Source organism: Leptonychotes weddellii, chromosome 14 (genome assembly GCF_054177405.1).
Source record: "Leptonychotes weddellii isolate Sample4059 chromosome 14, ASM5417740v2, whole genome shotgun sequence".
Taxonomy (NCBI): Eukaryota; Metazoa; Chordata; class Mammalia; order Carnivora; family Phocidae; genus Leptonychotes; species Leptonychotes weddellii.
Window position 1 is genome coordinate 50,185,673 of NC_138382.1, and position 17,560 is coordinate 50,203,232.

At 45.6% G+C, this 17,560-nt stretch overlaps 1 long non-coding RNA gene across 1 annotated transcript in view; it reads left to right on the forward strand.

The window, feature by feature from the left end:
* LOC115939348 (uncharacterized) overlaps positions 1–17,319 on the forward strand; it is an 88,957-nt gene extending 71,638 nt beyond the window's left edge. Inside the window, exon 4 of the long non-coding RNA XR_004074174.2 lies at positions 13,350–17,319. This is a non-coding gene — a long non-coding RNA (uncharacterized LOC115939348). The remainder of the gene's footprint in view (positions 1–13,349) is intronic.
* The last annotated feature ends 241 nt before the right edge of the window (positions 17,320–17,560 follow it).

Here is a 17,560-nt window from a genome sequence, read left to right on the forward strand (position 1 = left end):
TGCTATGGTCATAAATTTTGCGGTTGAGTGATGAGTGAGGAAGGAGTGAAGCAAGAAGTGGATTGAGGCTGAGAAATCGGGTGGGATTAAAGGTGGGCTTGCACCGAAAACAAACAGCTTTTACATCTTGATACAGCTCAGAATGAGCTGGTAAAAATACCACATTAAAAAGTCCTTTTAATGAAAATAGCAACATTAAAATGGACTGTTTCACTTATCATTACCCTCACCTCAGTTCACAGGATTTGTGGCACTCACAGGCATAACACTCACTGTGTTGGCTTTTTCTGAAGACCATGAAAGACACGGATTGGAATCCTGAGTTGTGAGGGCCAGCATGCTGAACCAAGATACTGAGCTAGTGACTGAACCTAGCAGACTGCCTGCTGTCCAATTGTCCAATTGTCCCTGAAGTTTGGTGTTCTCAATTCATCACATCGGAAATGCCTCTACTTAAGTGATAGAAACTCTTATTTTTGAGGCGCCTGGGTGGCTCAGTGGGTTAAGCATCCAGCCCTTGATTTCAGCTCAGGTCATGATCTCAGGGTTGTGAAATCAAGCCCTACGTCCCCCCCCACCCCCCGCAGGCATGCTCTTTCTCTCTTTCAAACCCCCCCCCCAAAACAAAAACCGTCTTATTTTTTGCCTGTTGTGTGTGTATGTGTGCGCACTCTTGGTGTAATAAATGCAGATAAACAAAACTTTAATGAAATCTTCAAAAGACAGTTAAATAGTAGTAGTGGGGAGTGAGTAGAGGAAATACCAGTGTATTATTGGGAATGTGATTCCAGAAGTCACAAGCCTACCTGTTTGAGTTCATCATTTTTGTGGTTTGGCACCATTTTGGAAAGTATGGCAGAAATGGCTGACTTCCCTTTCTTCCATGTAATAGAAACCTGAGTTTTTTCTGAGCACATGGCTGCCCAGAAGCAAGACTGTATTTCAGACCTCCCTGCAACTAGTGATGGCTGTGTAATAAAGTTCTGCCCAATGGGGTATAAGGGATGTGTGCATCTTGGAGGTTGTACCCTTAAAGGGTAGGGGCATGTTCTCCCCTACCCCTTCCAGCTGGCTAGCATATGGGCAGGTGGTTAGGCATCTTGGACCAGGTGCACGAGGGAACCCCATGACAGCAAAACAATAAGAAAGAGGAAGCCTGGGCCCCTGACAGCTTCACAGCCTGAGCTGCCATACCAGCCTGGACTTTTATGTACAAGAGAAATAAACTTCTTTTTGTTTAGGCCATCGTTAGTCTGGGCTTCTGATGTGTGTATGTGGACCTACGTCTTAACGAAGTCAAGGATCCATTGTAATTATTTCCATGCTCAGCTCCATCACCAAGCTGTGAATTCCTTATGATGATCTCTCCCTGTATTACCCTCCAGTTCCTTATGGTAGCCCAGAACTACTCTGGGCACTGGCACAGAAGAGGTGCTTGTAAATGCTTATTGAATGAATGAATGAATGAATGAGTGAATGAATGTGCTGTGCTTCAAACCAGACTGTGGTGGGATCTGTGATGGATGCATCAGAAAAGCTGTGGAGGGAGAGTTGCCTCCCAGTTGGGATTTATGTCTTTGGAATTTGTGTTTGGCTGCTTGTAACAGAAACCCAAATAATAGTGATTTAACCACATAGTGATTGGTTTTCTTCACATGGTGAGAGTCTGGGGATGGGTAGTTTCTGAACTGAGTTTGGTGGTTCAGTGGTGTCAGGCCTAAGCTTCTTTCTTTCTTTTTTTTTTTTTAAGATTTTATTTATTTATTTGATAGAGAGAGAGACAGCAAGAGAGGGAACACAAGCAGGGGGAGGGGGAGAGGGAGAAGCAGGCTTCCCGCTGAGCAGGGAGCCTGACGCGGGGCTTGATCCCAGGACCCTGGGGCATGACCTGAGCTGAAGGCAGACGCTTAATGACTGAGCCACCCAGGCACCCTACCTATGCCTACGTTAAGAGTGGAATCATACTTTTGGCTTTTGGCTCAGAGTAGGGGAAGTTGCAACTGTCTTCAGCCATCTCGAATCCGGGTTCATCCAACACCAGCCGCTTCCACCATGCAGCCTGAGTTCGACCCCAATGAAATCAAAGTTATATACCCGAGGTGCACTAGTGCCACGTCTGCCTTGGCCCTGAAGATCAGCCCTCTGGGCCTGTCTCCAAAAAAGTTGGTGATGACATCACCATGGCAACAAGTGATTGGAAGGGTCTGAGGATTACAGTGAAACAGACCATTCAGAACAGATAGGCCCAGGTTGAAGTGGTACTTCTGCCTCTGCCCTGATTATCAAAACCCTCATGGAACCACTAGGAGACGGAAAGAAGCAGAAAAACATTAAACACGGTGGAAATGTCACTTTTGATGAGACTGTCAACATTGCCCAACAGATACAGCACTAACCTTGAGCCAGAGAACTCTCTGGAACCATTAAAGAGATCCTGGGGCTTGCCCAATCTGTGGGCTGCAATGTTGGTGGCCACCACCCTCATGACATCATAGATGACATCAACAGTGGTTACAATGGAATGCCCAGCTAGTTAAAAACTACAAAGAAAAATATTTCAATAAAAGATCATATTACAACCAAAAAAAGGAGGGGGTGGAACCATAGACTGCCATAGACAGATATGTACCCAACCTATAATTAGAAAAATTATTTTATAAAATCGCACAGGCCTATCCCTGACAATTGAAGAACCGAGGACAAATAAAAGAGGAGTCTTGCAGCCCACAGCACCTGCTCCCTTTCTTTCCACCCTCCCGTCCCCTGATTCCATCCTGTACTGTAAGGGTATGTGCACATAAGTGTGGACTTTTAAGTCTTCATGCCCAAGGTCTACCTCACCCCAACAGCTCCTGTGCCATTCCCACAGTCACCTTTTGACCATCCCTTGAGGCCAGAGGTTCACAGCCTTGCAGAAGAGGCCAGTACAAGTTTGGAAGCAGGCTTGATCCATTTGGGCAGGAGATCACAAGGTGGAGAGGGCCAGAGGGAGGTCTAGAAGGGGCCTGGCTCTGGGGGGTCCTCAGCCCTGTGGGGAGGATGCAACTGAAGGAGGGTGGAACTATGGCCTCTGCAGTAGGGCTTCTCATACATGAGTGTGCACAAGAATCAGAAGATTCTGCATTTATAATGAGCTCCCAAAGGACGCAGAAGCTCCTGGGCCATAGACCACAGTAGGAATAGCAAGGGGCTACAGCACGAGGCTCAGGACCAAGGGTAGATGGAAGCTACATTAGCTGTATGGAGTCTTCTTTGCCACTTGAGCAAAGTACAACAGGAGCTTCGGTTCTCCAGATTGAGGGAAATAGGTTTACAGGAAGGACATCTCGGTCTCACCTCATTAGCTCCAGGGTTCTCCTAGCAGCCCAGAGAGGCAGGTTGGAAGATTTGGGCCTCTTGACTCTAAGTCCAGGCCCTTTGTCTGCTTACTGCTGTGAGGAACCCACCAGAACCCTGGGAGCAGGCATTAGAAGGAAATCAGGTTGTTTCCTGAGTACATATGACTGCCAGTGAAAACCAACCTCGCCATCAAAATTGCACAGCTAGAACAATCCCACGTGGCATCTCAGAGATGTTGGAGGTGGGAAGACACTGTACTCCCCCCGGGGTCTTCCCTTCCCCTGCACTCTCTCATGCTCTAATTTCACATCCTAGCTAATTACTTGACTCTTTTCTCCCCCTCAGCATTGCTGACAAAGTTGGGCCTCCCTCCAGCCGTTATGGCCCCAGGCAAAATGTAGCATGAAGGCTTGGAAGTAGGGGCAAGGGGTGGGGGAGAGTGGTACCTCCTGCCTTCTTGGTTGTTCCTGGAGTCTTAATAAACCACTTGAGCTTATATATGTCTCTTCTTGCCTGGAGAACATTGGGACTGAAAGTACCTCATACAATTGTCTCACTTAACAATGGGGAAACTGAGGCCCAGAGAGGTGTGGCGACTTGCCTGAAGTCCTACAGCAAGTTGGTATGGAGCCATGGCTAAACAGAGGTCTCCCCACTCCCAGTGCAATTCTGCCCCCTTCCCCATACTGCCTCTTTGCTAAACCCATCCCTCGCCCACCTTCAACATATAAAGGACCTCTCCCAGTGAACATCTGAACGAGTTTCAGCAAACCATTTCATCTGTCTGAGCCTCGGTTTCCTTACTGCTCAGAGGGGAGGAGCAAGTCCCCCCTCCCGAGTCATGGTGAGGACTAGGGGAGCCAATGCGGGCCTGGGAGCGTGAAGTAACATGACTAAGGAAACAGCCCTTGCATCAGTTTCCTGTGGCTGCTATAACAAATTGCCACCAACTGTGGCTTAAAACAACCCAAATTTCTTACCTTACAGTTCAGGAGGTCAGAAGTCTGAAATGGGTGTCAGTGGGGTAAAATTAGAATGTCAGCATGGCTGTATTCCTTTCTGGAGGCTCTGGCAGGGGAAGGGGCGGGGAAATGCAGGGCATCTGTTTTCTGGCCCTTTCTAGCTTCTAGAGGCCACCCACATTTCTTGGCCCATGGTCCCCTCCATCTTCAAAGCCAGTACTGGCCAGTATCACTCTGGCCCTCCTCCTCCCCTGCCTCCCTCTTTCACTTCGGACTCTTGTGATTACATTGGGCCCACCTGGATGATTCAGGACTCCATCTCACGGTCAGCTGACTAGCAACTGATCTGCAACCTTAATTCTCCTTTGCCTTGTAGCATAACATGTTCACAGGTTCTGGGAATTAGGCATTACTCTGCCTATCACAGTCCTTGACCATTTGGAAACTTGGGAGAATCTGAGAAAAATCAGAGAAAAATACACAGGCTAAAAAATCTTGGCATGTAATCTCAGGGGATTCATGGGCACCCAAGCATGAACCCTGGTTACGACTCTTGGCCCAAAGGGATAATGTGGGTCCCCACCTATGACATTTATCACAGGTACATTAGTGTGTGCACCCACAGGCACATGTGCACACATGTGTGCTTGTACACATGTGTGCCTATACCTACTTATTTGTGCTATGTGTGCACATGCATCAAACTTACATGGATGCACACACATACATAGATGTATACATACCACACCATTTTCCCATGGAAATAGCAAGACTTTCTTTGTGTGAGATATAGCACATTTGTGTGAGATACTGCACAGAAGAGCAGTCTGCCCCTGCATTGCCTCTCCAACGAGCTCATTTCACCTCCACCCCCGGTCCTTGGGGTCTGGCCACTCTGTGCTTGTCACTGACCTTCATCAATGACCTCTGGTAGATGTGGCCCCAGAGAGTGAGTACCAACCCCTGGCTGGCATGAGCTCTGTGGCGTATTTTTCTGCAGTATGTTCAGCTTGCAAAGCTGCTTCTCTGAGGCTTCTCCTTGCGGTGCTGCTAATTTTTTGAGTGGTGTCCTTTCAGGGTCCCTGGTTCTCACACCTGTGCATTCAGAGCCAGAGATGAAGTCAATAGAGGCCAGTCACAAGGAAGACAGGAGGGTTGACTGCACCCAGGCACCCACACGTACATGCACACTCACACTTGGGCATGTCTACCAACACACGTTTATACACACACACACACACACACACACAGTTAATAAACACAAAGATGGTTCCTATTTTGGGGGATTAAGTGCTCAACATTGACACACGGCAATCTAAACCCTAAACATCCGTTCTTATTACAAACACCATTCAGGCCCCAGGGAAATACACTATCACATTGCCCTATTTCCTTGAAACACACTCAGTCTGGAAATGTTGTATTTCTGTACCTGATGATGCTGGAAATGGACACTGTTACAGAAATCAGGAAAGACTGAATGGCAGAAGAGCTTAGGTGATGGAAAAAGCATGTTACCTTGTTAATTCCTTTCCAGCACAAAGCATGAATGTTATATTCTTACACAACAAAATATCATTTCCCTACTGAGCCAAGCATCCAACTTCCTGCTTCTCTTCTAGCTCCAGTCCCGTTCCTGGAGGTACTCACTATTAGCAGGCCATTCACAACCACTGTACATGGTGGCTGAAGAACATGATGCCATACTCAACACTTCGTATTACTCTCAGATCTACACAGAATGTGCATGAAGCATGATATGAAGTATTTACCTTGGCCAATCATGTGGATGTTCAGTGATAGCATGCCAAGTTTTATTTTCATAGAAATGTTTAGTAAGATTTAATTAAATTTTTTAAAATAAAATAAAATACATTTATTTAAATGGTGTTACTATACATGGGTTATAATTTGTATTTTATCTTTCATTTTGTTAGATAATTATGACTTCTTTAGAAGAAAAATAACTTTTCTAGAAAATATATTTGAAAAATGTTTTTAATTCTTTGGTTTTTATGTTCACTTTAACTTATGCTTATTTTTAACTTACACTGTTGGAAGGAAATATATTCAAATCCTGTATACTTTCACTACAATTACATTTCATGTTTTAATTCTTTAGAGTGGGGTTGACAAACTTTTACTTAAAGGGCCAGAGGGGTGCCTGGGTGGCTCAGTAGTTTGAGTGTCTGACTCTCGATTTTGGCTCAGGCCATGATCTCAGAGTCTGTTGGGCTCTGTACTAAGCACAGTCAGCTTGTTCCTCTCCCTCTGCTCCTCCCCACAATCTCTCTCTCTTAAATAAATAAATAAATAAATAAATAAATAAATAAATAAATAAATAAAATCTTTAAAGGGCCAGAGAGGGGGCGCCTGGGTAGCCTAGTCAGTTGAGCGGTCGGCTCTTGATTTTGGTTCAGGTCATGATCTCATGGTCCTGGGATCAAGCTCCACTTTGGGCTCCACACTTAGCGGGAAGTCTGCTTGAGGATTCTCTCTCTCCTCCTCTCCCTCTGCCCCTCCTCCACACTCACATGAACACTTTCTCTCTCTCTCTCAAATGAATAAATAAATCTTTAAAGGGCCAGAGAGTAAATATTTTAGGCTTGTAGATCATACAATTTCTGTCACAAGTACTCCACCCTGATGCTCTAACATTAAAACAGTCATGGACAATATGTAAAAAAATGTGCATGGCTATGTGCGAATAAAGCTTTATTTGCAAAAACAGGCAGTGGGCCTGTAGGTCATAGTTTGCCAAACTCTGCTTCAAATCATTACTGTCAATGGAATCCAAATTTGTGAAAATCTTGATAACATAATTATTGAATTTCGCTGAGATGAAAGCAAGAAAAATAAATTTTATGAAATACATAACTTATGAATTGTGTATACTTTGATTTTATTATTCATTCAGACATTGCCAGCTCATCAGCAGTATACCCAGATATATTTAGTCATAATTAAAGTCAATTGTTTTCGGTGATTTGTTGATTTTCAGTCATATAAAAATTATAGCTTGACATATATTCTTGATTTTGTCATTTCAAAGGTGTATTCCCGTCAAGGCGGGAAGATGAATATATGTCATTTAATAGTACGTTGGCTTGAATTACAACTTTTAAACAGATAAACATATGGTAGCTGGGTCTCCCTTTGTACTCATGTCCTGGACTCTGCAACAACTGGGAGTAGCCTGAGCCCTTCAGGAAGGTACAAGCTTGGCTGGCTTTCCCTTTCCCCATTTTGACCTTCCTGCTTCCCTGAAACATAGACATGATACTGGGAGTTTGGCTACCATCTTGTGACCATGAGGAAGAGGCTAAGTAATGGTAGAAACTTAGGCCTCCCCCTGGCCCAGAAACTGTCAGGGTTCTTTTGGCTACAAGCCACTGGAAACCCACCTAAAGTGAATGTATCAGCTCCTATAGCTGGATATAGGGCTCAAATAATGTTGTCAGGATGCATGTCTTTCTTTCTCTGCCTCTCATTTCTTCCTCCTCACGGTTGACTCATTTTCAGACAGGCTTTCCCCTTTGGTTCACAAGATGACTTTTTGCAGTGTTTGGGCCCACATCCTTACACATTCAAACCCAGCAGAAAGGGATAAGAATCTTTGCTCAGCATTCCCAGCAGTTCTGATGTTCACTCTGATTGAACCACCTTAAGTTAAAGGGCAGGCACTCCAACCCAATCACTGTGGCCCAAGGAGTTCAATGCCCATCCCTGGGCCAGAGGGTAGAGGTCTACCCAGACAACCTGAACTAAGAATGGAGGCCCATGGGTTGTGTCTTTTGAAGAATGAATACTGCGGAGGCAAAAATAAATGTCCATGACATCTTCCTTTCCCAAGAGAATTCTCCTATAAGAAAGAAAGAAGGAAAATTTTCAACACTGTAAGCAAGTTTGCAGGGCAAAAGAAGTAATTCATAGTTTTTTTTTTTTAAAGGAACACACATGATATAATAGTTAAAAATATTTATTTAAAATGAGGTGAGAGGGGCGCCTGGGTGGCTCAGTCGTTAAGTGTCTGCCTTCGCCTCGGGTCATGATCCCGGGGTCCTGGGATCAAGCCCCGCATAGCATCGGGCTCCCTGCTCGGCGGGAAGCCTGCTTCTCCCTCTCCCACTCCCCCTGCTTGTGTTCCTGCTCTCACTATCTCTCTCTCTCTGTCAAATAAATAAATAAAATCTTTAAAAATAAATAAATAAAATGAGGTGAGAAACCACTCTGACTGTGCAGGAAAGCACCTGCATCTAGAACCATGGAACTATATTTAGCTTTGAGCTTCCTGGTGGCAAGGCAAAAGAAACCCCACTAACTCAGAAAAATCTTGTCTGCTGAGAGAAAGAGATACACTGAGCACTCATTCTGCACTCAAATAAGGGACACTGTGTAACAAAATGACAGCATATCTCATTAATTTTTAGGTAAGATGCTGAATGTTCTTCTGTGGCTCCTGCTTATAGATTTCCTCTTGCTAAGTGGACAGCATAGCATAGATCAAAGTTCAGGGAGATTTTGCAGACCCCACACCTGCTTTCTGCTGATTTATTTAGATCTGGGAATTAGGCTGAGAGGATCAGATGACTGGCTGGGTCATCACCAGATTCTCAGAGCTACTTGGGCCATTGGGGGTTGCTCTGTCTGTATTGGAACATTAATGCAAAGGGAAAGGTCTCATTTGTAATTAATCAAGTGGTAGTGAGAGTAAGTGCAGGGAGCTTGCATTGATTCCTAACACATCAAACAAAATGGCGCCCAGCAGCCAGCGATCACAGCCTTAGAGAGGCTTGCCAAATTGGATTAGCAAGCCAAATGTCGGTTTTAATGCCTGAGAGATGGACGAGGCACTTATTAAATGGTCCACAGGCAGGGATGTTTCGAGTACTTAATCAACCCTTCATTTCCCTCCTCCAGGGAACAGGGAAGCTTCGGTGCCACCCATTGTGAAAAATTACCAATCCCTGCATGATCTCTCTTTGCCATTTTCACTGCAGAATGTGCATGCATTATAGCAAGAGCCCAAGGAAGACAATGTTAGGATACTCGGCCAGGGCAGTAGAAACTGCATGGGTCTAGGCACAGGAAACCTGGCTGTGAGTCCTGCTTCTCCCACCTCTCACTGTGAGACCTTGGGTCTGTCATTCCCCTCTCTGGGTCTTAGTGCTCCCTTCAAGGCCTCCCCACTCTGATGAGCCTAAAACAGTTTTTTGAGGATGCTTACAGGAGGCAGTGGGCAAAGTGGCTTTGTGTAGCCAGTGCTTTTCCTGGGGTGAAGACTTGCTCCATAGGGGAGAGACGTGGGGTGCCATTCAGTTTTCTCTTTGAGGTTTTAATTCAATCTCGGCCTTCAGAGTGGAAAGCCCCCTTCCATCCTCTCATCCCTTTCCCTTCCTCTTTTCTCACTTGAGAGCCTTAAATGTAGCATGAGAGAGCACCAAAGAGGTATCAGGGACCCCTCTGTTGGAGTCTTGGAGGCATCCCTCTGTATTCTCTGGTAAGATCTCTTCCAGTGTAGCTTTTGAGGTGGGATTCCTCTCCCTTGCTTCCATTTCTCTTGCCCAAGGATGACGTTCTTGATGAAGTTCACTTTTCCCCTTAAGGAGAAGCAAGGGTTAGGGGGAAATGGTCCTGTGTTAGACTTTGCATCAAGGTCCATTACTGCTAGTTACATGGTGACTTTGACCTCAGTTGGCCCAGACCTTTCCTTATAGAGTTTGGAGAACTGAGGCCCAGACACAGGAAGGGCTTTGCCCAAGATCTCAGGGTGAGTTTGCAGGAGAGCCAGGGCTGATTCTTCAGTCACTCCTCCCTTGCTTACTTGCCTTACCCCTGCCAACCTATACCAGGGGTGGGACCACCACTAGGCCTGGTCAACAGGGGACACAGTCCAGTCCAAGGTGGAGCCTACCATTCCCAGGCCTGAGGCCTGAGAACCTTTTTTGGTCACATGGACGATCCCTTTGCAGGATTCTGTGTGTACCAGGAAAGCACCCTTGTTTCCTATAATCAGAGCAAGCACCCACCCCCATCCCCATCCCCAGAGTCAGACTTTGTAGTGGGACCTACCAGATTGCAGGTGGGTCTCCTTCACTTCAGGAAGGCCTAGTAAGCCTTCCCATGCCAATCCTTATTAAGACAGCCAAATATAAACATTAAAGAAAGTAAGATAAAGTCCTTGGAAAAAACCCAGCCAAACAAATCCTATAAACTTCTCGTTAAAATGTGACCCTCATCACTCTAATCCTTCTATTACCCATCCGTGCTGACTCTAATCCCAATCTTATCACCACACTTCAGTAGAACACTTCTTTCAAGCTGGCCAGAACACTGTTCTCAGGGTCCAACATTTTACTTTTGATGTTCCTGCTAACAGGGCCCTTCTCATTCTCCATGGATGAGATACCAGGCACTGGCTTTCACTATCAAGCCTCTCTGACTTTGCAAGGATGGGGGACAAAATAGTTGGAAAGGGGAGTGAGGTAGCGCTCCCCTTGGGCTCCAGCTGCCCCTCCCTCCGCATCAAAGGATCAAAGGGAGGGATGAGTTATCACCCCAGCTGGGGTGGGGTGGCCCTGCCCTTCCTGGTAGGAGCCTATTTCTTAACTGATTTATTTACTTCCCTGGCCCTTTCCTCATCTTTCTGATTAATAGTTTAGTTAGGGGTTCTGGAAAATTTATATCCAGTTGTTACCACAGCAACCAGCTCTCTTGCACAGGATACCGTAGAAAATGCATTTGGGGTCTTCTGAAGGAGCTGGGTTTACAAGGATCTCAGCATATACCAGGGCACAATGGACAAGATGATGTTCGACTGATAGGAGTAAGAATTATGAGCAAGGATACGAAATGGTCTCACCACACTGTAAATTGGGAAGGACAGTTTTAGTGTCTTCCTTCTCTCCTTTTCTTGTCTCTCTTTCCTGGGACATCTCCCCCTCTCAGTGTTTTCTCCTAGGTCCCCAGAAAGTTAGTTCCCCGCAGTACAAGGGCAGAGAGTCTCAGAGAGCCTCATTTCCTTTTGGTAAAAGGAAGAATTTGTAGCAGGCAGAACCATCCCAAGATGGAATTGTGGAGCCTTGGGAGGTAATGATCTCTCCATCACTGGAGGTGTGTGAATGGGGCCCTGTCAGAGGGCTCTAGAGAGGACTGCACAAAAGATGGAGTGAGCGGTGGTATGTGTGGAATCTCTGGGTCCCTCCCAGCCCTGGGATGGGAGAGTTGAACTGAGCCTGCTTATGAACCAGTCTCACCTTACCCCAACTAAGCAGAATATCAGAGTTGGGCATTTCAGCTCCCTGGGTGCCTGGGATGTCCTTTGTGTCCCCATAAACTCAATGCCCAGCATCTTGCCTGGCCCATGGGTGAATGAATGAATTCCTTAGGGTTTTATTAAGTGCAGTGGGCACAATCTACTGCTTATGTTCTTTTATTATGATAATAAAAACCTCTTTAAAACATGGCCAAATAACAACTTGAACTGGAAGCAGGAAAAAAATGCCGCTGCTTGTAAAAACCCCCTCCCATGTACTGGAGTCATTCCCTGAATTACAGTTGAGGCATAAAAGTGTTTGTTCTCTACAACCACATGGAGGCCATGTGGCATAGGGAAAGCTCTCCATGGACAAGTCCCCTGTTCTCCCTGTGTCTCAATTTTCTCCTCTGTGAAATGGGAGTAATGGAAGTCATTAGGAATGAGCAGCTGATGGGTAGAGATTGCCTACAGTGCTGTGTCCAGCAGGTTTCAGAAGTTGTTTCTAGGCTCAGTTGAAGAGTGTATGGTAATAGATTAGCAATGTCTGCCCTGGGCACCAGACAGGAGGTGGGGGCCTATGTGTTGTGTATTTGTCATCCCTGGCCTAGGTGGTCCTGAGGGGCCCAGATGGTTCTAGATGCCAAGACTGAAGGTCACCCCAGCCATTCTAGGTCTCCTCAATCATTCCTCTTTGCTGATTTTGGCTGAGCTGTCTCACATGCTTTGGGCCTTTGCTGAGACAACTGGGTTGACTCATTACCTCACCCTTCAATAGCCTTGCCTGGGCTTGTTCACATGGTGGGGACAAGGGTCCCAAGAGAGTAAATGGCAGGGTACAAGGCCTCTTGAGGCTTAGGGTTGGAAGTAGGATAATACTGCCATGGTCTATTGGTCAGAGTTAGTCATGGTGTCCGAGGTGGGGAAAGAGACAGGGGTCTTGGGAAGAGCTGCAAAATCACATCTGCAAAACAACATCGATACAGGAAGAGAAATAATTGGGACCATTTTTGCAAACAATCTACCTCAGTTCCCCCTTTTTAAACAAAAACCAGAGCCTTGAGTTTATTACCCGTGAGCAAGTGGGGATGAATTCTATTCTTTTCCACTGTCTGATTCAAGCCTATTTTTAGATGTAGTCTAATAAAATGAATTTCACACCTGGGTTACTCACCCACTAACAAACACTCTGTTCTTATCAATGCCTGGGACAAACACCTAGGCAGCCTGGATTTGTAGTTCCATTACCTCCCAGCACAATAATTGTTAATTACTTGCTTTATTTGGTTCTGTTGCGTTTGCCAATAGTCAATTACCTATGTTAGGTTTTCTTGTGATCAGTGGGGCTTATCCAATATTGCAGCTCAGCTCTGTGTTTGTCTCAAAGATGTCTTTTCCAAGAGAGTTAAAGAAAACCCTTGTTCACTGGTTTATTGAATATTAGCCTTTATCTGCTTATTTCAAAGCCTCCTTATTCACTGCTGCAAGCACCAAAGTGCTCAGGCTGAGCTCTTAGAATCGAACAAAAGACTAGAGATAAGCCCCCCTTTGCCTGATCTGGCTAAATCCCAGTACGTGGAATAGAGGAAAGAACAAATTGTGGGGTCCAGGGGCATTCGTTTAGTTCATGCCTGAATCTCTGAAACTGCCTTATCCCCTTTAATCCACCCTCCACACTGCGGCCAAGAGACCTAACACAGAGATCCGATCACGTTACCCGTGTTAGAGTGCATTGATGGACCCAGTTCTTCAGTCCTGCTTCTACTCATGTTCTGTGTCATATGACTTTGCAGGTGCATGTCTTTGAATCTGGACCAGGCCATGGGACTTCTTTTGGCCAACAGAATGAGGTGGAAGCAGCAATGTGCCATTTCTGAGCCCAGGCCTTCAGACATCCTGCAGGTCTCCCTTTGTACTCTGTGCCTCTGCCACTGCCATTATCAAGGCACACGCACGTCGGCCCCTGGTCCCAGGAGGAAGAAAAGAGACTCATGAAGAGCCAAACCACTGCAGCAAAGCCCAGCCAGAACCAGCCAAACTCCGGTTGACCCCAGATTCGTAAGTCATGAACACAATCTTAAACCATTGAGATATGGACTGGTTTATTATGTGGCAAAAGTTGATTCATCATTCTTGTGTGTAATCCCAGCACTGGTCCCTTATAGCTTGAGGCATAAGGTCCAGGCAAAGCCTTCCAGTGTCTGGACCCAGTTACTTCTTCTGTCTTGGTGCCTCCAGATCTCCCTTTTCACATTACATTTCAGCAGTTCTTCAAATGCATCATGCTAGCTCACATTTCTATGCCTCTGCACCGGATGTGCCCTCTGCCTGGAATGCCATTCTCCTCTCCATTGTCTGCCCAGAAAACTCCTATTCATCTGTCAGAACCCACCTCAGGCATTATCTTTTCCAAGGAAACCCACTGTATTCTCTTCTCCCCTGTGATAAATCATTCTTACTTCTGTGAGAGGTCTGGACTCATTTATATGTCCGTTGTTACCATGTGACATGGTGTTATGATGTGGGTTCTTTTGATGTTGTGTTTGCCCATTTTTGCTTGAGGTCAAGGACAGCCTTTATTCATCAATGTATCCTTAGTGCCTAGAGCAGTGCCTGGTTCCAACAATGTTTGATGACTAAATGAGGTATTGGGATCCTTTCTTGCTGGGGGATTTGCCCACAATGGGAAGATGGTCATTTCTTACTTCCTTTCTTACCCCGAAACTCAGATGGCGGATTTGCTTATGTTCTATCATTGCACTTACTGGCTGATTCCACTGTAGGGGGCGCTCAAGTGCTGAGTAAACAAATGAATCCTGGGTCCTGTGGGTGCCCCTGCTGGGCTATGAGCCTCTCCAAGGCTGAATCTGGGTTTGTTCACCTCTGTACCCATGGTGCTGGCACCAAACCTATACGTGGGCAGTTTCAGAAAGTCCATTCATTCAAAATATTTGTTATTTCTGGAATGTCCACCTAAGTGCCAGGCACTGTTCTAGGTGCTGTGGATAGGTGGTGACCAGATAGACATGGGTCCCTGCCCTCCCAAAGCTTGCATCCCAACTGGGGAGACAGGAAAGACAGTAAACAACTCAGTTAAATAAAATGTTGTTCCTGTTTGTTCCTATGGCTGGAGGAATTCTCTTTGCATTTGGAAGTTATGTTTGTTGAGTGTCCAACTTAAAAATTAGCCATTTGTGAAGAGTGCTCAGGAAGCTGGGGCATCTCAGAGAGAGAACAGTTAGTTGTTCTCCAGAAGAGTGAACACAGAGACACAACTAGAAGTCAGTGACGGTGACCCTACACCTGACACCACCCAGGGTATACCATGCGTGGGCAGGGAAGTTTTGAATATGAGTCCTATTCCCAATGGCTCTAGGGCACATTGCTGATTTGCAGTCGAGCTGTTTTTCAGTTGGACAACTTTATATATTGTGCTCCAGGGTGAGTGGTAACAGAAATGTATTTAATTAATGATGTGGGGGAGGCCAAACAGTAAATAAATAATTACAAAGTGTGACAAGCACTTTATGAAGGGACCTGAGATGAAGTTGGGAGGAAGGCGGGGGCTTTGAGATTGCTAAGGGCGTTGGCTTTTATTGTGAGTGCATCAGAGACCAGGGGAGAGATGGGATCTGATTTGCGTTTAAAAAATATCACTTCTGCTGCCATGTGGAGTACATATTTATTTAATTGAATCAAATATTTCTGGAGAGCGTCCCAACAAATTGGCTTCTAGTTCTTGAAACCATCACCTCCCCATGCTGAATTTCACAACCACCTTACAGAACTTAGGGCCCTAATTTTCCAAGGAGACAAACATTCAATTTCTGGTTTAGATTTGCATGAGAAAGAGACCTTAATTACTCTGATCTCTAACACCTCTGAGGAGCTGATTTAAGCTTTTTCAGATGCAAAGAGTGTTAATTGGCTAAGGGGCCCAGTGAGCTTACCTCTCCACCTCCAAGTGGGTAGGGGGTGGGGATGGGTGTTGGAGAGGAGGGGATGGGGAAGGGGGTTAGAGAGGAGGGGGCACTTCACATTGTTAGTTTCCTGGAGGTCTGCAGAAGGCAAGGAGGAGATCAACACACAGCAGTTTTGCCTACTTTCCTCCCTTCAAGTCTCCTCCCATTTGCCCTTCAAGATCCAGCTCACCCGGACTTATTCTAGAAGATTCCCCCAGCCCCACTCCTACCCCAGGATCTCCCCAACTGCTTCCTGGGCTGCCAGTGCCTGGGATCCTGGTTTCTAATTACAGCACTTCCACACTGCGCTGGATGGTCCCTTCCACTTGGAGGACAAAGACCCATCTCATGCAGCTTTGCCTCCTTGCACAGCCAAAAGTGGGCACCCAGGAAATGTGAAACAAATGAATAATACAACAAATAGTAATAATGATAATATAGTTGTAGAAGCTGTCACTTATATAGGGCTTCCTGTGATTCTATGCTGTTTGGTCTCAGAAAACATTTAATCCTGTTCTCGAATTCCTGCCAGAGCAGATGTACTGAATGATCCATTACTGATAGTCATAGATTTATTTGTGGGATTATTTAATATTTACCACCTCATGAGGACAAGAAATCTACTTTAATCACTGCACTATCCACAGTGCCTAGCTCAGTGTCTGGCATATAAGGGATCAACAAATATTTGTTGAATGAGTGAATGCTTGCATACCTTCAGTGATGGGGAGTTCACTGTCTCCTGAGGAAGTGTTGCTCATTTTTAGCAGCTTTTCCTGTTAGTTGTTCCTTTTATTGAAGCTACATTTGTTTTCATGGAGTGTCTGTCTAATCCTGACTCCTGGCCTCTCTCAAAGGCAACTTCCCTTCCTCCCCTGAGGCTGGAAGGCTATGACCTATAAATGTCTCTTGTTAACTCCCCCCTGTTCTTTCTTGGGTACAGCACAGCCAATTCCTTCCTCATAATCTCCTAGCATCCACTCACTGCCTTATCCTGGTCACTCTCTGTGCAACAGTCCAGATTGTCCAGTTCCTTCTCACAGTAAAGGCCTGATATATATGTGAGGATGGGACTCTCACTCCCCACATTTTGGGAATTACATTGCTATTCATGCAATTCTTTTAGTGCACCTACCTCTACTCTATTTAAATCCAAGAGACAGGGTAGGTGGACCAAATGAGGTCTTTCCTTTTCTATGCGTATAGAAACTGTTGATGGTGGGTATATGGGTGTTCACTGAAAATTTTTTTCAACATTTTGGTACATTTGAGGGGTGCCTGGGTGGCTCAGTCATTAAGCATCTGCCTTCGGCTCAGGTCATGATCCCAGGGGCCTGGGATCAAGCCCCGCATCGGGTCCCTGCTCTGCGAGAAGCCTGCTTCTCCCTCTCCCCCTGCTTGTGTTCCCTCTCTAGCTTGTGTCCCTCCCTAGTGTCTCTGTCACATAATAAATAAAAAATCTTCAAAAAACATTTTGGTACATTTGAAATGTTTCAAAATAAAATGTTGGGAAGAGGGAAAAAACTCAATAGAGTAATTAAAATGAAATACTAAAAAAATGTTTAACTCAAAAGAAGACAAAAGAAGAAAGAGAGAAAGAAAACAGGATGAATAGAAAACAAATAACAGGGGCACCTGGGTGGCTCAGTCATTAAGTGTCTGCCTTCAGCTCAGGTCATGATTCCAGGGTCCTGGGATCGAGCCCCGCATTGGGCTCCCTGCTCGGCGGGAAGCCTGCTTCTCCCTCTCCCACTCCCCCTGCTCGTGTTCCCTCTCTCTCTGTCAAATAAATAAATAAAATCTTTAAAAAAGAAAAGAAAAGAAAACAAATATCAAAATGGCCATCCTAAAAGCAGCCATATCAAGAATAATATTAAATGTAAATGAACTAAACATTTTAATTAAAGGTATAAATTCTCAGACTGGTTAAAAGAGCAAGAGCTGGGGCGCCTGGGTGGCTCAGTCGTTAAGTGCCTGCCTTCGGCTCAGGTCATGATCCCAGGGTTCTGGGATCGAGCCCCGCATCGGGCTCCCTGCTCAGC